Source organism: Papio anubis, unplaced genomic scaffold (genome assembly GCF_008728515.1).
Source record: "Papio anubis isolate 15944 unplaced genomic scaffold, Panubis1.0 scaffold148, whole genome shotgun sequence".
Lineage (NCBI taxonomy): Eukaryota > Metazoa > Chordata > Mammalia > Primates > Cercopithecidae > Papio > Papio anubis.
The window spans coordinates 42,491-63,826 of NW_022161447.1; the positions used below are offsets into that span (position 1 = coordinate 42,491).

General features: G+C 44.6%; 1 long non-coding RNA gene across 1 annotated transcript; it reads right to left on the minus strand.

Annotated features, from left to right (window-relative positions):
* Nucleotides 1–4,509: 4,509 nt before the first annotated feature.
* Nucleotides 4,510–8,459, minus strand: LOC116272664. The gene is made up of 2 exons (XR_004181293.1): nucleotides 6,416–8,459; nucleotides 4,510–5,508 (listed from the first exon to the last, which is right to left on the minus strand). It is a non-coding gene; the product is annotated as an uncharacterized LOC116272664 (long non-coding RNA).
* Between the last annotated feature and the right edge of the window lie 12,877 nt (nucleotides 8,460–21,336).

A 21,336-nucleotide genomic window follows, 5' to 3' on the forward strand; every position in this document is an offset into this window, starting at 1 on the left:
AATTCAGTGGGGGGCGGTTGGAGAAGAGTGTGGCCGCTGGTCCACCCGATTCCAAGGAAGACCACCTTCCCACTCCATCCCCCTTTTGGCCTCCCCATCCACCTCACCAAGAGCTACTTCCACCAGTAAAGGACAATAAAACTCAATAAAACCTTGCACCCATCCTCCAAACCCACGTGTGATTCAATTTTTCCAGTACACTAGGACAAAAACCCAGGACACAGAAAGCCCTCTGTCCTTGCAATAAGGCAGAGGGTCTAATTGAGCTGATTAATACAAGCTGCCTATGGATGGCAAAACTGAAAGAGCACACAGTTAACACATGCCCACTGGGGCTTTGGAAGTTGTAAACACTCAACCCTAGACACTGCCGTGGAGTTGGAGCCCATGCTTCCCATTACCTCCTGTCTGCATGCTCCCCCTAGGGGTTTGAGCCGGGGGGCACCAAAGAAGAGAGCCACACCCTGTCATGTGTTCTGCCAGGGGGATTAGGAAATTTCCCATTCCACCAGGATAGCAGCTGTTTAGCAGGCCTACGGAGCACCCAGCCCAGTTTAGAGTAGGAAAAAATAATGGGTAGATTACTTGAAATTTACACTGTAAAACTAAGGGTTTAAGAAAATTTAACAATAGATCCAAATAAAACTAAGTCAATTTAAATAAATGAACCAATTACAAGCCAGGGAGCAGAGGCTCACACCTGTAATCCCAACGCTTTGGGGGGCCAGGGCAGGAGGCTCTCTTGAGCCCAGGAGTTTGAGACCAGCCTGGGGAAAATACTGAGACCTCATCTCTATAAAAAGTTAAAAAATTAGCCAGCTGGCGGGGCACAGTGGCTCACACCTGTAATCCCAGCACTTTGGGAGGCCAAGGTAGGCGGATCATGAGGTCAGGAGTTCAAGACCAGCCTGACCAATATGAGGAAACTCATCTTACTAAAAATACAAAAATTAGCTGTGTGTGATCGTGTGCACCTGTAGTCCAAGCTACTCTGGAGGCTGAAGCAGGAGAATTGATTGAACCCAGGAGATGGAGGTTGCAGTGAGCCAAGATCACACCACTGCACTCCAGCCTGGGCAACAGAGTGAGAATCTATCTCAAAAAAAAAAAAAAAAAAATAGCCAGCTGTCGTGGTGTGCACCCGTAGTCCTAACTACTTGGGAAGATGAAGTGTGAGGATTGCTTGAGCGCAGGAATTCAAGATTACGGTGAGGTATGATAACACCACTGCACTTCAACCTGGGTGACAGAGCAAGATCCTGTCTCAAAAAAAAAAAAAAAAAAAAAATTTAAGCAATTACAAAAGCAAATCTTCATCTACCATGATACAAGTTAGATGATAACCTCTAAAACGTTTGAGAAATGATTGACAAATAGAAGTTTATGCATATTTATAAACACATAGATGCAGACAACAACAACAACAAAAAACAAAAATAGAGAGTGGTTGCCTCAGCAGAAGAGGAAGGGGGAAACCGAAGCAAGGAAATTCTGTTTTTCATATAAGAATTTTAGCACTATGGTTAAAATAGGTGCATTATCTTTGATATTTTAAAAATCAATTTTTAAATGGTGGCTCATGCCTTTAATCTCAATACTTTAGGAAGCCAAGGCTGGAGGATGGCTTGAGCCCAGGAGTTTTGAGACCAGACTGGGCTATGTAGTGAGACCTTGTCTCCACCAAAAAATTATTTTAAATTAGCCAGACATGGTGAGCATGTAGTCCCAGCTAACTGGAAAGCTGAAGTAGGAGGATTGCTTGAGCCCAGGAGGTCAAGGCTATAGTAAGCCATGATCTCACTACTGCACTCCAGCCCGGGTGACAGTGAGACTCTGTCTCAAAAATAAAAAATAAAAAATACATTTTTGAAAAGTGAAAACAATCCTGTTGTTCCTTCACTAAATTATCCAAACTACTTCAGTGACATCTTCCATTGGAATTAGAGAAATAAAACAGTAGATGAAAAAAATTAATAGATTGATCTGGACTAATCTTATCTTTATCTATGATTCAATAAGTCTATCAACTAGTTCTGTGAATTCTAGAAATCAAGGTTTCTGTGCTCAAGGTCTATCTTTCTCAATCTCAGCACCTACAATAAATGACATTTTATCTTAGGAAGTCAGCAGGTATCACACACACACACACACACACACACACACACACACACACAGTATTTCTGTCCATGTTTCACTGATTCAATTTGAAGCCTTTAGAACCAAAGATCCACTGGAACGGTTTACCAAGCACCAGACTGCTAAATTCCTGGGTCCTTAGAAATCCAGTTTAACTGTTGATTAAAAAAAAAAAGTTTAACGCAAAATGCATTAATGAGATAAATTGTAGAGTGAAGGAATCTGTCAAACTGAAACAAGGAAGGAGACAGCTAACATAATATTTCTCCCAAGATAAGTATTATTTGAAAACTCCTTGTGTAAGTTTGTCACTAAGAAATCCAGCTACTCAAAAAGCATTTTACTGGGCTGACAAAGACAGGACAGCATGTATGCACCGTTATTTTACATGTGTCAAAGTACCCAGGTGTTCCCTTTCATTCTTTCTCTGAAAGAGGAGTTGATTGAAGAGCCTCAATAAGCTTCCCTCTCCTTTAGATAGCAACTGAAAGGCAGTTAATGGGCCTTTAAAGTGTAGATAACAGAGGTGAGCAAAACAAGAGCTAAATCAAGCCTTCCCCCTACGTTCTGCTGCTCAGCTGCGTTCAGTGCTGTCCCTCAGTCAAGAGAAAGAGCAGGGCGAATTCAATTCTGCCATAACTGAGCTCCATGCCCATTCCCTCTTTGCTTCCTTGTGATTTGACCTCTAGTGAAATGTCATTTTATTTTACAGATGCAGACTTTCCATTCACAAGTGGGTGCTAGCCCTCAATCTCACAACAAATAAACACTAGATTTTGAAATCAAGGTGCCCTCAAAAGTAATGTCAGTCAAGAGAAAGAGCAGGGCAAATTCAATTCTGCCATAATTGAACTCCATGCCCCTCCCCACTTTGTCTGCTTGTGATTTGACCTCTAGTGAGATGTCATTTTATTTTACAGATGCAGACTTTCCATTCACAAATGGGTGCTAGTCCTCAATCTCACTAACAAATAAACGCTAGATTTTGAAATCAAGGTGCCCTCAAAAGTAATGTCACTCCCAGGTTGAACCATCAAAGGAGGAGTGAACCATACAACAAATCTTCAGCTTCCTGGGTCCCTTCACTCTTCCTGATGAACTGTGTAATGACAAGGAAACTTACTCATGATATGATGTTAAGTGAAAAAAGCAGAACATGTGTGTATACATATGTCATATAGATGCGTCTGTGTTCATGTGTTTCAGAGAAATGCATTGAAGTATTATCTGTGGTTATTTGTGTTGTAGAAGAATTGTGAATGGTTTGTACTTTTATTCTTGGTAATTTTCTGTATTTTGTAAATTATCTCGACAGGGAACCAAGGACCATATATTCCTTTAGCATTAAAAGCAAAATAAAAGAAACCTTGAATAAACCTTTTTTCTTTTTTCTATTTAAATCAAAAGGAAAGGGGGGTGTTAATGGAGTTGCCACAGTGCAATTGTTTGCCCACACCTGGAAGATCCCACCAAGTTCTGGTCTCAGAGATAGTGTGGGGTGGTAGCTGAGAGCAGAGGCCAGAAAGTAAGATTAATTGTTATTGTAAGAATGAAGTGAATTGACACAAGTAAAGTGCTTAGAGCAGTGCCTATAGGCACTGGTAAGCATAGGTAGAAAATGTTTAATAAATATTAGCTATTATTATTATTATTATTATTATTATTATTATTACTCTGAGATAGTAGCTTCCCCCTCTTACCAGAAAGAGGTCCCAATCCAGACCCTAAGAGAGGGTTCTTGGATCTCAGGCAAGAAAGAAATTAGGGCAAGTCTACGGAGTAAAGTGAAATCAAGTTTATTAAGAAAGTAAAGGAATAAAGAATGGCTACTCCATAGACAGAGCAGCCCCAAGAGCTGCTGGTTGCCCATTTTTATGGTTATTTCTTGATTATATGCTAAACAGTGGGTGGATTACTCATGCCTCCCCTTTTTAGACCATAGGGTAATTTCCTGACATTGTCGTGGCATTTGTAAACCGTCATGGCGCTGATGGGAGTGTAGCCGTGAGGACGACAAGTATTTACTCTCATCGCCATCTTAGTTTTGGTGGGTTTTGGCCACCTTTATGGCCTGTATCTTGTGCCAACCTCCTATCTCATCCTGTGACTTAGAATGCCTAACTATCTGGGAATGCAGCCCAGTAGGTCTCACCTTATTTTAACCAACTCCTATTCAAGATGGAGCTGCTCTGGTTCAAACGCTTCTGACACCCCCACCCCTCCAGTTCCTTTCCTCTCCAAGACAATGAGCAATTCTTTATGGTCCTTAAGGAAGTTGCAAGTCTATTTTCTGCCCATTTATGTCTTCTATATTATAATGCAGATTTTGGCTGTGTGGAGATATATGGGAGTCACACCCTAAAATTATATGCATTTTTTTTTTTTTTTCTGAGCTGGATCACATGGCCTTTGGTAATCCTGCTGGTGTTTCATTCTTCAGCAAGCTTTTCCAGGCTCATTCCTTCCCCCATTTTCACTAAGTGCTTCCTGACTATTTCTCTTGAATAGCCAAGAAGGATTAATACGTTAAGCTGATTAAGGTGTACTTTGATTTATGATCATCCCTTTTCAAGTGTTTTCAAGACCAAGTCTTTTATTCTTACTAAGCTATAGAAAACGGGTAGGCAATGCCATTAGACAAGCATGCTGTTCTTTTTTTTCTACATGACACAATGTCTTTCTTCAACCTTTCTTTGGTCAAGAAACACCAGCACTGAAAAACAAGAAGAAATAGTCTCTTTAATGACAGGGAAACACGGCTAATCTTGTATTTGAACTTGTTACCCACTGGATGTGGGTAGAAGACGAGTCTCTCTTTTTTGAGAATTGACTGACCAAGGCCCGGCTATGTCACCTGGTTGACTAACCTTTCAGATACAGAAGTCATCACTGTTACTCGTTGCCAGTAAGTAGCAATTTATCACCACGTAACATGCCACCTCGTGTTATCCTAATGTGCAGAACTCCAAGACTTTTGAGAACAATCTATCCTTGATCATCCCTGTAAACAATGTGACTCTGTTTAGGGAGTATGAGCACAGATAGCCCAAACTGGCAAAAAAATTTTAAAGCATGTCTATTTAACCTTGAACTACTTCTTGTTTTCATATTTGAAATGTGTGTGACGATTGTTCAGAAGTTTGCCCCATTATTTAAAAAAAAAAAAAAAAAAAGCAAAGCTACAAAGACAGCCAAATCAGGATTGCTCAAAAACTGTCTGCTTTTTTATTCTATCATTCTGTTCTAAAGGGCTCTGTGACTTCGCACCATGAGGTTGAAGCTACAGTCCTTTCTCACCAAGAGAGTAGTAAAGCTTCTACTTTTGTTGACTTATCGCCTCTAAGCTGTGGTCTTTCTGGTGCAGAATTTTTCCTGGACAGGCAAGAAAAAGAGGATTAGATACTCTTGTTAACTTATTCATCAATTCAAGATTTATTGAGTGCTGACTTATCATGTGACGCCTATTTTGTTTAGTGCTGATGGTACTGAGACAATGGCACCATTTCTGCCCTTAAGGATATAGACAAATAAAGAGACAGTTACAATGCCATGCTCTAAGTGCTTAAGAACAAAGGGGACGACGATGTTAAATATTGAGAAATGGAGCCCTGGTCTTCCTTGAGGGTTCAGGAAACTTTCTCAGAATAGGTGAGTGTCGATACTGAAGGATGAGATGTTCGCCAGGAAATAAGGAGGGAAAAGGTATTCCAGGACAAGAAATGGCTTTGGGGAAGGCAGAGTCAGGTGAATGTGAGGGGTTCCGAGCCCTCTGGGATAGCAGCAGCACAGTGTGGTTGTAGGGAGGCAGAATCAGAAGATGAGATGAAGCCAATGTTGGGGGTCTTTGTAGATGATACTAAGTTACTTAGGCTTTATCTTGAGCTCAAAAGAGAGTGGTTGAGGAATTCTAAGCAGATGAGTTAGATGATTAACATTTTGCTTTAGAAAGATGATTATGGCTGCAGGGTGGAGAAGAGTTAGGAGGAGGGAACATAACATTGGAGCCCATAACATCATGTTGGAGATGACAGCCATAGACCAGGCCTGAGCTAAAGCAGTGGCTTCAGGGGACAACAGGAAAAGGTGTCTGGGAGGCAGAAGGTCAATGTTTTGTGATGGATCAGATAGCAGTGGTAGAAATCAAGGAGAAGACTAGGACGGCCCAGGTTCCTGGCTTGAGAGAATCAGTGAGTGTCAGTGCTATTACCACAAACAAGTGAGCCAGAAAGAGGACAGAATCCTCTTAAAAGAGCTTTCGTTAGGACAGGATAGCTCTTACCAGGATGGAGGGTGCAGGGGGCACGACTAAGCTGAAATGTTCATGAGTCATTTGTCCAGTCACACATTAAATGAAGGTGCCTTGCAACAAGCCCTGTGCTGGCAGTGAGATGACCATCCTGTGGCATAGTGGCAAGACAGTAGGATCCATCTCCATTCACAGCTCTACTCCTCACCAGCCCTGGGACTGTTGCCAGCCCATTCACTTCTAAGCCCCCATTTCATCATCTCAAATAGAGTGACTAAGGCCTCCACTTGTGATGATGATCATTATGACAACAGAGGGGAAAGCTCTTAGAAAACTGTCAATCACTGTAAACCAAATGGCCACTTCCACCACGAAGCTGAGAACAGAGTTTGCCTTGTGGATAATGGAGCACATTGGCAAAGAAGAGACAAGAGAAGACAGGGGAAGAAAAGCAATCTTAGCAGTGCAACAGACTTGGAGAGAAGTGGGGAGCAGCCTCAGGAGGCGCATCACCCCTTGTTCCTACATAGCATTGACAGTCCTGTGTACTCACAGTGTGCAAAAAGGTGGCCCTTGTGTAGATAAAGGGAAGTACTCTGAAATAACAGGCTGGAGGTTGCAAGGTGAGAATAGTTGGCAGTTACAGTCCTTATTTTAAATAATAATTATTTTTCAGTAGGAGTTTTTGGAGTGCAGATTAATTAAGAACATGGTACAGTAAAAAAGGTAGTTTCTTTTATTTCTGTGGCCTTTCATAGTAAAATGCCGTGTTTGCACTTTAAATAATTTCATAGAATTCACCTCTAGATATTCTGATAATGACTTTGAGGCACAGCAGAAATGACTGCACCTGTTTTGCACCTCGAAAAACTAAGATTTGAGGATCTAACAAACTACTAAAAGAATGAAAATCACACAGCCAGTTGGCAATGTGGATGTAGACAAATCAGCTTGGATCTACGTCTTTTGTCTCCAAGATCCAGGCTTTCTATACTACTTTATGCTATTTACTTAGAAGGATCAAAGGTCTTGAAAACATTGTAAAATATTCTTTAGCAAATCTCTTCTCAGTTTCTCAAAGAACAGGTTTAAGAAGGAATTTCAGAGAATTCCTTGCTCCATTTACAATTCTCTTGCTTTCCTAAATCTTGAAACTTTTTTCTCTCTTGGCTCTTTATTCTTACCCTACAACATGTTAGGGTCTTGACTTTCTCTAGTTTCTTGCTCCTCTTCTAGACATGCCCCTGTCTCTCTGTTTCTCTTCTAGGTCAAGGTTTTTGAAAAATACACTCGAGGTGTAGTCTCTACTTCCTCAGGTACTTCCCATATCTCAGCCCAGTAAGACCAGCCTTCTGTGTGGCCTACTGCACTGACCTTGTAAATACCAAGGTCACTGATGACCTCCCATTGTCACGTGTTTTGGCCACTGAATGTGACTTCCGTGTAGCATGACACTACCAACCATGTCTTCTCTCTCCTTGGTTTCTGTGTCCTCACTCTCCTGGGCTCTTTCCTTTTTCTCTTGCCCCTCTCTCCCACCTGCCCTGTGGATTGGTTCCTCTTTCTCTGCCTGTTCAGTAAAGCCCTGTATTCTCCACAGGCCTTGACTATCCTCTCTTCTCATTCCAAAAAATGAAGAAAGTAGATCTCAGCCTTTCTGAGTGTTGGCAACACATTTTGGAGCAGGAGAAATTTTGGAGGCAGCCTGATGGGATTAAATTGCATCCACAGATATACTGAACTATCGCCACCCTGGTTGCCTTTTGGCACAGTGTGGGTGTTTGAATAGAACTTCCTGCTCTCTTTTATGTACCATACTTGTGAAGTCAAATTTCTCAACCCAGGAATCTGCACGGCCCTGGCCTGATGTTAAGTGATGGAGTGATGCCTCTTAACTTTTTCTCATGGCAAGATGGAGCTTCCTCTCTACACAGAGACTTGCATAGAAGGCTCAGGGCCACATTCGGGCTGACAGACATGCCCATCCTCAGTTGCAATGCATGAAGGAATAGCTTTTACAGAGGGTGGGAAACACTGCCCCAGCCTCTCACACCCCTCTAAAGCTTTATCTTTTAGAATTATTGTGGTAAAATATACATAACATAAAATTTATTTATTTATTTTTAAGACAAGGTCTTGCTCCGTCGCCCAGGCTGGAGTGCAGTGGTGTGATCTCAGCTCACTGCAACCTCCATTTTCCAGGCTCAAGCAATCCTCTCACCTCAGCCTTCAAAACAGTTGGGACTACAGGCCTGCCCCTATACACACTTGTACCACACTTGGCTAATTAAAAAAAAAAATTGTGTAGAGACAAGGTCTCACTATATTGTCCAGGCTGGTCTCAAACTCCCAGGCTCAAGCAATCCTGCTGCCTTGGCCTCCCAAAGTGCTGGGATTAACAGGCGTGAACTGCCATGCCCAGCCTAATTATTATTTTTTGAGAGATGAAGTCTTGCTCTGTTGCCCCAGCTGGAGTACAGCTGCACCATAATAGCTTACTGCAGCCTCAAATGCCTCGGCTCAAACAATCCTCCCACCTCAGCCTCCTGAGTAGCTGGGACTGCAGGCACATGCCACTACGCCTGGCTAATTTTCTTTTGTAGAGAATGGGTCTCAATATGTTGCCCAGGCTGGTCTTGAACTCCTGGCCTCAAGCAATCTTCCTTCTTTGGCCTCCTCAAGTGCTTGGATTACAGACATGAGCCACAGCACCTGGTCTAAAATTTAATCTTTAAACCATGTTTAAGTGTACAGTTCAGTGGCATTACATACATTCACAACATTGTGCCACTATAACCATTACCTAGTTCCAGAGCATTTTTATCCCCCTCAACAGAAATCCTGTAGCCATTAAGCAATCCCTCTCCACTTTTCTTCCCCCAACCCCTGGCAACCACCTAGCTGCTTTCTATCTCTATGAATTTGCTTATTCTGTATATTTCATATACACAGAATTACATAATATATGGTCTTTTTAGTCTGTTTCTTTCAGTTAGCATATTTTCAAGGTTCATCCATGCTGTGGCATGTATCAGTACTTCATTTTTTTTTCATTGCTGAATAATATTCCATTGTATGGATATATCCCATTTTGTTTATCCAGTCACCTGTTGATGGAAATTTGGATTATGTTCATCTTTTGGCTATTACGAGTAGTGTTACTATGAACATTCATATACAAGTTTTTATTTAAATTCCTGTGTTCAAATCTTTTGGGTACATGCCTAGGAGTGGAATTTCTGGGTCCTATGGAAGCTCTATGTTTAACTTTTTGAGGAACTGCCAAACTATTTTCCACAGCAGCTGTACCACTTTATATTCTCCCCAGTAATGTATGAGGATTCCAACTTCTCCACATCCTCGCCAACACTTTCAAAAATTATGGCCATCTTAGTGGGTGTGAAGTAGTATCTCAGTGTGGTTCTAAGGTTTTATCTTTGTTTTAAATGTTAATGATTCTTAAAACTATATTCCTAAGTATTTACCACGGATAAATAAAAGCGTTTATCTGCAAAAGGACTCATATACAAATATTCAAAGCAGCTTCATTTGTAATATCCAAAAAACTAGAAACAAACCAAATGTCCACCAAAAGGTAAACGGATTAAACAAATACTGGCATATCCATACAATGAAATACCAATCAACAGTAAAAGGGAATAAACTACATATAACACACAACTCATGGGTGAATCACATATGCTGAGTGAAAGAAGCCAGGACAAAATAGTTCTTCATGTATGATTCCAGTACAAAAAGCTCCAGAAAAGACAAAACTAATCCACAGTAATAGCTCTGTGGTTGTGATACTGATAGGAGGTAGAGAGGTACTGGATAAAAGAGGGCAGTTCCCCAGCAAAGGCCCTACCTTCAAGCCTGGAAACCTGCGGCCCTAAATGGGAATAGACTTTCCTGGTTTTGTGCCCAAATGTTGCCTTTTGGCCTGCCACATCATTCTCTTCTGTACCCATATAAACCCCAAACCCCGGGCTCCATGAGCAAAAGAGCAGAGGATCAAAAGAGCGACAGAGCAGAGCAGCAGAGGAGATAAGAGGAGGGTCTGACCATCGAGAGTTCAGCTGGGGACGGTTGGAGAGGAGATCGGCTGCAGGACGGCCAAACTCCATGGCTGATCATCTGCCCACTCCATTCCCTTTCCAGCTCCATCCATCCCACCAAGAGCCACTTCCATCCAGCAATACAATCTCCCACATTTACTGTCCCTCAATTTGTCCATGTGACATGATTCTTCCTGGATGCTGGGCAAAAACCTGGGTACCAAGAGGGTACTGAGCTGGTTAATACTTAGGCCATCTGCAGACAGAGCTAAAAGAGCACTGTAATATGCCCAGTGGGACTTTAGGAGTCACAGGCACCCACCCCTAGATGCCACTATAGGGCCAGAGCCCAAAAGCACTTGCCCTGGCTCCTGTACCTGCCCATCTGCTCCCCATCGCATAACAGGTTTGAGCGTTCGGTGGCGAAACAAATGAGCCACACCCCTGCCTCACATCCCACAAGGGGGTCAGGGAGCTCTCTCATTTCAGATGCATGGGGCTGGGCATAGGGACTGACTGCAAAGGGGGATAAGATAACTTTCTTGGAGATGGAATAGTCTACACCTTGATAAAGGTGGTGGTTATATCAGAGTAAACATTTGTCAGCATTCATTAAACTGTACCCTTTAGAGTGTATTTTATTGTATGACATTATCCCTTAGTAAAGCTGATATAAACTTTTTTTGAGAAATGTTACAAACCCTCAAATATGTAGCTCCAGTTTCCAACCCTAATTTATTCATTTCTTTCAGAACTCAACAAATGTGTATTGAGTACCTACTATGTGCTAGTCTCTATGCTGTGAGATAAGGATACAAAGGTGACGGAGATGGTTCCTGAGGTCATGAATACCACAGTCTAGTCCGGAGGACAAATGTTACATCATTAAACAGATATTGTCATCATTACAACTGTAATAAATGCACAGAGGAAAGGTACATGAGGTTTTGAGAGCTTATAGAAGAGGGTGACCTAGTTGAGATTCAGATAAGTTGTGGCCAAGTTTAGTTGAGATCTGAAAGATGGAGAGGAGTAGATGCTTGGGGTCTTCTTCACAAAGAGGGAAGAGCACATTCAAAATCCTGTGACAAGAAGGAATATTGCTGTTGAAGGATCTGAAAGCAGGGCAACATGGCTGGAGGACAGAGATAGAGGGGAGGACTGAGAAAGGCACATTGGAGAGTGGGTCAGACCAGGCCATGAGGGCCTTCAGACAAAGCTCGGGATCTTGGTCTTATCATCAGAGCAATGAGAATTCACTGAACTACAGATAATGGGAATTGATAAGATCAGCTTTGGGTTTCAAGACGCCCTCTCCGGCCACACTGGGGAGAATGGTTTAGAAGAGAGAAGTGGCATATGATTACAGAGGGAAAAGCTAAGAAGTTCCTGGGAAAGTCCTGGAGAGAGGTGATGATGGGCTCTGGTCTCAGGTGGTGGTACAGATGGGCAAAATTGGACAGATTCAACAGGCTCAACCTCAAGGAGGGTTGATGGGGGAAAAGTAGCTTTACAAAATTTCTAGGTGGTCCAACTGGATGGTGGGGGGGAGGGGAGTGGGGGATGGGCAACATAGAGTGGGTCAGGTTTGGAAGGAAGACCTGACGTGTGATTCCAGACCTGTAGCATTTGAGGCTCTTGAACCACCAAGCTCTTTCAGACTTTCTTTTCCCTGAAATGCCCTCCCTTCTGCACTTTCTGACAGGAGAAACTCCATTCATTAATGGATGCCCAGCTCAGGTCTCACAGGCTCCCTCCTTTTCTACAGATAGTTCATCATTTCTTCTCCTGTATTAGCTCTCTCTCCAGGACAAGCTCCTCTTCCACCCAGAATTGCAATATTCTCTTTACAAGCTGTGTTCTCTACTAAGCTGTTGGCTCCCTGGGGGCAGGGCTGTGAATTCATCTTTGCACCCCTAGCACCAGTGCGGTATCACTATAAAATAGCTGATCTGTACATATTTGAGAGATTGAAGTGAGCACATGTGTACGAAACATTTAGTATTTCTGTAGTGCCTTTCTCCTGAAGAGCTCAAGAAGTTACAGAACAGATATAAATATATGTTTGCAAGCAGAAGGTGTGAAAGGTGAGCTATTGCAGGCATTTGGTGAGCGACGAGAAGAGATTTTTGCTCTTTACCAGGTCATTGTATAAGTTAGGAATACATTTGGCTGCAGAATTAGAAAACTAATTCTCAGAGGCTAAACAAAACAAACATGGGTTATTTTTCTCATGTAGGATATAGTGCATCCAGAGGTGAACAGTTGCACACTCTGGCTCAAGTGGCAGCAATACCACACTGACTCTATTTTCCAGTATATTGTCCCAATTATATTGACCTGGTGGCAGTCTGGTTGTAGTATCACTAGGCATTTCATTTGCATTCAAAGCATAAAGAAAGTGGGAAATGGGCCAGGTGCGGTGGCTCACGCCTGTAGTCCCAACACTTTGAGAGGCCAAGGTGGGCACATCACCTGAGGTCAGGAGTTCGAGACCAGCCTGGCCAACATGGTGAAACCCCATCTCTACTAAAAATACAAAAATTACCTGGGCCTGGTGGCAGGTGCCTGTAATCCCAGCTGCTCAGGAGGCTGAGGCATGGAGAATCTCTTGCTCTACTAAAAATATAAAAATTACCTGGGCATAGTGGCTGGCGCCTGTAATACCAGCTCCTCAGAAGACTGAGGCAGGAGAATCTCTTGAATTCGGTAGGCAGAGGTTGCAGCAAGCCAAGATGGTGCCACTGTACTCCAGCCTGGGCAACAAGAGCAAAACTCTGTTTCAAAAAAAAAAAAAAAAAAGAGGGAAAAGGAAAGGCAGAACCAGAAAAAAAATTTTCAGAGTCTCCCCACCAGACCTTCTTTCAACTCATTGGCTAGAACTGGGTCAATGACTTCCTTAGCTGTAAGAAAGAATGGGACCTCAGGAAGGGGATTGTCATGGTCATCTTGGATCAATCATAATCCTGGGTTCTGTCACTGGGGAAGAAGTGGAGAATAGGTTGGCAATTGGGAAGACAATTCAGTGTCTACCACCGAATAAGTGTCATCTACCAGGAATAGCTAGTGCCTTCTTGAAGTCAATTTGTCCTAGTGGAGCTAGGTGGAAATGAATCCCTCTCTAATGTCCGTAGGAACAGGATGCTAATGGTATTGTTACTTCACATGGATAGAAAACATTGGGCACCTGAATGGAATGCCTCTTGAAGCTTTCAGTCCCAAATGTCCGAACTGATTCCTCACTCACCACCTCCCCATTCCTACAACCAGGCATTTTAAAAAACAAATTCTTTGATCCAATCCAGCATCTCTTAAGATAAATAACAGGCTTTCCATCCAACTGGCTCATGCTTGGGCTGCTCAGGAGATCTGATGGAAACTCTCAAGGCCCATGGCAACGTGTTCTCTAATAGTTTGACTTTTCTTCCTTTTTGAATTAGAACACTGGTGGTTATATATTTAGTGAGCTTGAGCACTGGCTGGGTCATGTTTTGCGGTTTGGGGTTTTGTTTTGTTTTTTAGTAACAATCACCCATGTAAGAGGGCTTATGAATTTTATGTTGGAAAACTGTTCTTCAGGTTTCACACCTGTGGTCATCTATTATGATTCTAAAGGAGGAAAGGGCAAGAGGAACTCAAGACAAACAGGTGGAAAGCAAGTGCCTCATCAGCTTCCACTCACTACACATAGACACTTCTTCACCTGAATCAAAGGAGAAAACCATGTTCTTGACGACACTAGAGTGAAGGACATCAAAACTGTATTATTAAACCTTGCTATAAACATAAACCAACACATTGCCCAGCTACAAACACGAGTAATTAAGAGATCAGCTAAGGGCTGCTTGGGGAACATACTTTGACAGCGGCCGCTACAGAACTTGAACCTGAAGACAGGCTGCAATCCAAGTGGGAGATCTTCCCTGCTAGCATTAACAGATCCCTCACCTGGGTCTCCAACATTTCACACAAGCCTCAGCACAGCGCTGAGCGCGGGTTTCTCCTCTGCTCCAGACCAGCAGCTCCTTTAGAGTTAGAGACCTTGCCCTGAGGCCCTGCGGAGTGTCTGGCTCATGGCAGATACTCAAACACCAAGGCTGAGTGAACAGTCCACGACTACTCGCTTAGCTTCTTCCACTAACAGGAATGCCCAGGACATGGGAAATACAGAATCCTCATCAAACGATCACGGCACCTACAGCAATGCATTCAGCCTCGGACACAAGCTTTCTGCATCCTCCAAGGGCCTGAACAAGAAGTGTGACAGAAGCAAGGTTTTTCGCTCTTCAGGCTTATTTCAGGTTTGTTGTTGTTTCTTTGTTTGGTTTGGTTTGGTTTGCTTTTTTGAGACAGGGTCTCACTCTATCGCCCAGGCTGGAGTGCAGTGGTTCACTGCAACTTTTGCCTCCTGGGCTCAAGCGATCCTTCCACCTCAGCCTCCCGAGTAGCTAGGACTACAGAGCGCCACCATGCCCGGCTAACTTTTGTATTTTTTTGGTAGAGACAGAGCTTCACCATGTTGGCCGGGCTGGTAACTCCTGACCTCAAGTGATCCGCCCACCTCGGCCCTCCAAAGTGCTGGGATCCCAGGCGTGAGCCACCGCGCCCGCCATATTTCAGTTCTCAGTCTGCTTTCTCCTCCCTTCGGCTCCACCTGGGACATTAATCTACCTCCCCAAGCTACCCGGATAATTCTGTCATCACTCAGCTAATTCATACTCACTCTTCAGTTCTTGTAGTCGACGTCAGCTCCTCAAGAAGCCCTCCATGACCTACTCCCCACCCCAAGTCTGGATCAGGTGACCCCTCTGTAAGCCGGCTCAGGAGGCCTCTGACTGCCTCCTCTTAGTTGTGTCGTAATCGCCCATTGGTCGCTTTCTTTTCCTAGACTGTGAACTCCACGAGGGCAAGAGGTAATCTTGTTCTCTTGTCCCCATCGCTTATGACGCCGCCTGGAGCTTAGTAAGGGCTCAACATTTTGTAATAAATTCAAGGAGTGGCGTGTCCCCAGAGTAGCTGTGCTGGGCCGTGTGTCGCCCGCACAACAGCTCCTATCTGGGGAATTCCAGCCTTAGGCCTCAGTCTCTCCGCAGCTGAGACTTGGAACTCTGTACCCGGGAGGCGCGCCCGCCGACTTGGGACCCGCCTCCAGGGTCCCAGAGCGACCCCGCCCGCCCGGGCCGTGTCCCTACCGCGGGGCGGCGGCGGCTCCCAGGCAGGAGACTGCGAGCAGGTGGGGGCGGCGGCCCCGCCTCCGCGTCCCGGCAGCACCAGAGCTGGTGGCCGGGGAGCGAGCCGGGCGCACCGACCGCAGCACCCAGCGCAGCTCGGCCGTAGCGGCGCCGCTTGGAGCACGGGCGCTGCGGGACGGAGCCCGGAGCCAGAGGCGGCGGCGGCGAAGACGTCTGCCGGAGCTCGAGTCCAGTCCAGCCCCCGGCTCCGCCACCTGCAGGTAGCGGCTCCCCGCGCGGGTGCGGGTCGGTGCCCGAGGGTGGAAGGAACGGGCAGTGTAGAGGCGGCCGCCCTGGTCGGTCCCAGAGCAGAGTGGCCCGGCCCAGGACAGAGATCCTGCGCGCGTGGGAGGGCCGGGGAACCCCCGCCGGGCTGCAGCCCCGGGCCCCGGAGGTCGTCGATGTACAGCGCGGCGCTCACGCCCCCCACCCGCACGCTGCCACGCCGCCCCAGCCAGGCTGGGCCGGAACGACACCGCGGGGTGGGGAGCGAGGTTACCGCGGGGTTGCTTGGTGACTTCTCCGGACTGGACTCTCCGGTGAGCAGCCCCTGGCACCGAGGCCGCCTCGGCCTGGTCCTTCGCGATGCTCTGTCTTCTCCGCTTCACCCCCAGAACAAAAGGCTGGGGTCTGGCTGGGGAAGGGGCTGTCGCGGGAAGGGTTGGGGCGGAGTAAAAGAGACCTAGGAAATTGCAGAGCGGGAGGTGGCTTGGAGGATACAGAAGGAGCCCCCTAGTGAGGAAGCCAACTCCAGAGATGTGAAGTGACTTGTCCAAGGTCACACAGCTCATGGGGACAGAGCGCAGGTCTCTGGACGCCCCTCCCAGTGCTCATCTCCAAGCCCCTGACTTGGGGTCAGTAGTCAGACTGTGCTCCAGCAATGTACATTTGGCCACAAATGGGTTTAGGGTCCTTTGGAGGATTGGGGGTGGGTAGGTAGGCGGCAGAGCCGATTTCCCCCAGTCCCTGACACGCACTCTCTGAAGGTGGCGGGCAGGGCGGGCACCCGACCGCCCTGGACCTGGAGGAGCGCGGCCCGGGCCCCTTGGCCAGGCAGGCACCGGCTCTCAGGAACTGCGCCTTTGTAGGGTGGCGTGCCAGTCGCGTGGGTGTGCCCGTGGCGGGCGCCGGGGCGGCGTGGGGACCGTGCGTGCGGTCTAGAAAGAAGTTCTGCAGGGAAAGGCCAGGAGAGCGATTACAGGCGCGCTGGGACAGTCTGGCCAATCCCTGACACTCAGGGTACATTGTAACTGGCTGCACTGGGGAGGAAAGTTACTCTGTAGCAGGAAGTTAGGCTGTCTCTTCGCCTCTGCGCCTCGGGTCCTTGGCTGTAAATGAGGGCCTTGTTTGGCATGACCTGTGTGATTTAGAAGGTTTGTGCCCCTCCGCCTCCTCCTTTCCAGAATCTTTTGTCACTTTGGAGAGAGGACTGGGAGTGCATTTCTTGTGGCCAGCATTAATAGTTATCACTGGGACTCCTGCCTCCCTTTAATTTTTTTTTTAACTTTATCATTACGGAAGAGGTCAGAGGAGAGGTTGTTTTTGGGCCTTGCAAGAAGATAAACTCCAGGTCAATACCTGGACAGGACATGAAGGAGGCTTCTGGGACGCTAGAAATGCTTCTCACCTTGACCTAAGGAGTGGTCACACAGGTGTACACATACAAAAATTACTGAAGTTATACCCTTGAGACTTGTGCACTTATGTAAATTCTACCTCAATGAAAAAGTAAATAAAAATGTGATGCTAAAGTCCACTCATTGTGGTAGCACACAGATTGCTGCAGTTTTCCAGCTAATGCATTTCAAAGATACATTTAAAAACCACAAAAACCAAATCAGAAAAGAAGTGGCGGGCAGGGGCAAAAGAAAGTTAAGAAGTAACTGGAAATGAAACATACACTACAGATGCCTTTATGTGCATCACCTCCTGTGATTCACAGCAGTTCTTTAATAGAGATATTGTTATTGTGCCTTTTTTACAGATGAGAAAATAAAAGGTCACAGAGGTTAAATTACTTACTCAGAGTAAGAGCCTGGGCACACAGACTTCAAATTCTAGACAGGCAACCTTCAACAGGCAATTTGTGGCCACCTGAATCGGGGCAGAGCGGTCAGGGTGACAGACACTTGTAGGCTGGCTTCCTGCTATTGCCCCCTTTCTGTTCCTTTTAGGAGTCTCTGTTTTCATGTAATTGTGAGTGTGACATTGCGTCACAGATTGCAGTTAGCCGGCAGCAGAAGGAATGGAGGAAGCGTGTGTGTGTGTATCTAAGAACATACAGTTATGAGAACAGGGGAAAACCAGCTGGTCTAGCCTGGCAATGTTCTTTTTAGGAGACTTATTGTTCAGAAACCATATAGTACAGGTTGCGAGTTTGCAGTCACTCCAACACATACACAAAGAATAAAGAATATAACATAGGAAAGATCTGAGAAAACAAAATGTGATTAACAGTAGAGGGAAACATAGAATTTTCACCAGGGAGGCACAGTCAACTTTTTTACATTCTAGAATTTATAAATATGTTTATTAATGTTGAAGTTTTTTAAAAAAGAAACCTACACAAATAACTCAGCAAAAGGAAGGAAATGTGCTTTCTAGCAAATGTGTTATAAATATTTAATATATATGAACTTTGGTGCAGAAATATTTGAAACATTAAGGTACAGTAGCCTCAGATCTATGGAGAAATCCTGAGATTTTTGTCCTAATGTGTAGTCTTCTAGTGATTTTATATTTCTGCCTAATATTCAGAACTTAAAGAGGTAGAAACGTGTGTGTTTTACCACCAGTTTCAAGTTGCAGAGTTGAATGTTTGTTTTAGGAAGTTTTGGTGTAAAGAACGTGGGTTAAGGGGAGCAATTTAGAAATATCTCTGGGCAAGTCCCCTCAGCCCAGTGCCATCGAGCATGGTTCTGCATCACAAAGTTGTCTTTAGGCAAGTTTGCCTTGTCACAGTGGTGCTTCTCCATCTGCCTGCTGGAATACTTAGAAAAGAATCATAATGTTTGACTGACTTTGCTGACAGCATGACAAAACAAACTTCGAGGGGAACTATTAAATATGAGTTAGGGTTGGTGAGAAAGTGATTAATTGCTTTTTATTTAGCCACTGTACAAAACCGAAGAGACATGCCTTTCCCCAGCCGATGCTGGGCAGGGGCATCACACATGTTTTCTCACTGGCTTCAGCCAGTAGTGCACTTGAAACTCCCCTTTTGCAATTCTAGCTGCGTCTTTCCTTAGACCTGTTCAAGAGGGAACCCGACCATTACGCAGCAGGGGAATTGTGTAGTGAACTGTGGTGTTCAAGTGCCAGGGAGATAAACTGAAGCAGAGTAAACGTGACAAAAATGCCCGGCGGGCATTATGTGGGCCAGGCACTGTGGAGGAAGATTTTCAAGTGCATCTTGAAGGAATGTTCATCCTCCGTGGGTGGTGTTTTCCAGCTAACACCGCATCTAGGATGGTGGCATCCAAGAGAGAGTGCCAGGCCTGCCCATGGACTGTGAGAGTCAGCTCTTGGTTAGCTAGGAGGAGGCAGTAGCCAGTCTCAGCGCTTGAGTTTCTGAGGACGTGCGTCTGTGTGAGTGCACGTGTATGTATGAGCAAGATGCCCAGGTTGCCATCCACTGCTCCTTAAGAGCTAATAGCTAGCTAGCCCTGCCCGGGGCTAAGCTAAGAGCTTTATATGTAGGACATCACTACAACAGCCCTATAGGGAGCTGATTCTTCATGCTTCTTTATGAAAGGGGAGACAGAGGCCGAAGGCTGACTTACTCTCAGAATGATCATGTCACACCCTGCTCTGGTCTTTTATCAGCCCACTCATAACCCTAAGGTGTCCCCAACCTACCTGACTCTCTCTTATTGCACCTGAGCTCCTGGAAGACAGGAACTGTGTTCATCTCCATTCCCAGCACAGCACCTGCCCCATGCCTGGCAAGTGATGGGTACTCCCTAAAGGTTGTTGGATGAATTAAAGGACTGTGTAAGTGGAGGAATGAGTAATTGTATGAGTGAGTGAATGAATGATTGAATATCTGGAAGTATGTTCCAAGATCAAAAGCCAGTTATTTGTTGTGTTTTATCTGTTGTTTTAACTTTCACTGTCTCGTTCCCTTTTGTTAATGTGGCTCATCAGGCATAACTGTATGAATGAGATTTACAATAGGTATCTCCTTTAGGGCTCAGCCTATAAAATCAGAAAGCCTCTGCTTCTTTAAGAAATTATTTATTCTTTTGTATAACTTACATAAGTCAGAATCCCTAGACTATTCTGTATGAATCTTACATGCATCATTTATTTGCTGTATGATCTTAGACAAGTTACTTAACCTCTCTGTGGTTTGGTTTTCTCATCTACAAAATGAGGACAATAATAGTATTTATCTCATGTTTAAGGCTAATAAGATAGATTTATTCCATTTTTTTGTTTTGTTTTGTTTTGTTTTGTTTGTTTTTGACAGGGTCTTTCTCTGTTGCCCAAGCTGGAGTGCAGTGGTTTGATCACAGCTCACTACTGCCTCCAACTCCTAGGCTCAAGTGATCCTCCCACCTCAGACTCCTGAGGAATTGGAACTACAGGCACATGCCACTATGCCTGACTAATTTTTTTTTTATTATTTTTTGTAGAGACAGGATCTCACTATACTGCCCAGGCTGGTCTCAAACTCCTTGATTTAAGCAGTCCTCCCTCCTCAGCCTCCCAAAGTGCTAGGATTACAGGTATGATCTGCCTTGCCCAGCCGTAAGATAGATTTGGTACTTAGGACAGTTCCTCATTCATAGCAATGTTCAGTCAGTTAGCCATTATTATTTTTATTATGATGATGATCTGATGCTTTTAAAAATTGTTTGCCTTAAATGTTCCGTGTTCCATAAAGTGTTCAAGGAGTTTACAAAAATAGATAGTAAACAACATAAAATTAATAGATAATGAAACTGAGGTAAAGGGAACACGTGGGTTAGAAAGTGAGATAAAATCAGAGGTAATTTACAGAACCCGAATAGATCATAAGTTGTGGATAGTTTCCAGAAATGGGAGTAAAAGTTTGCCAGAGCTTCCCAGCAGCCAAAACAAAAAAGAAAACATAAATAGTTACCTGATCCACAGTGACCATGAGATAAAAACAGATCAGTTACACAGCTTTTCCTGGTCCTGAAACCTGGGATAACTTTCTCCTGGCAGGTCTTCAATGCACTCACTGTTGCCATAGAGACCTAAGTCTTCAACATCATCCCTGCCATAAAGACAATGGAAGTGTTGTGGTAGAAGGCAAAAGTAAGTGTTTCCTAGAACTTTATTGACTGCAGTTCCGGAGGCATAATCCCACACGGCTCAGTAAAAGCTCTTTGCAGGGCCAAAACACTGTGGTTCAGGGACATTCTGTATTCTTAGCTATGCTTGCTGAGTGCCTGGAAGAGCCAGAGTCTTCCTTCCAAAGATTGTAATTCTTGTGAGAGTTAGGTAGTGAACAATCTCATCTTTAAGAACTTTGGCTCTGGCTGAAGTCATTTAAATGAGCCAGATCAGTTTACCTCATCCAGGAAAAGTCCAAAGGGTGTCATTGTGCACATGTACTCATTAACAGATGATTATGTATTCATGAATTTTCTTAATCCTGGCAGTCCATAATTTCTCTTTAGCTGCAAAATTTTAT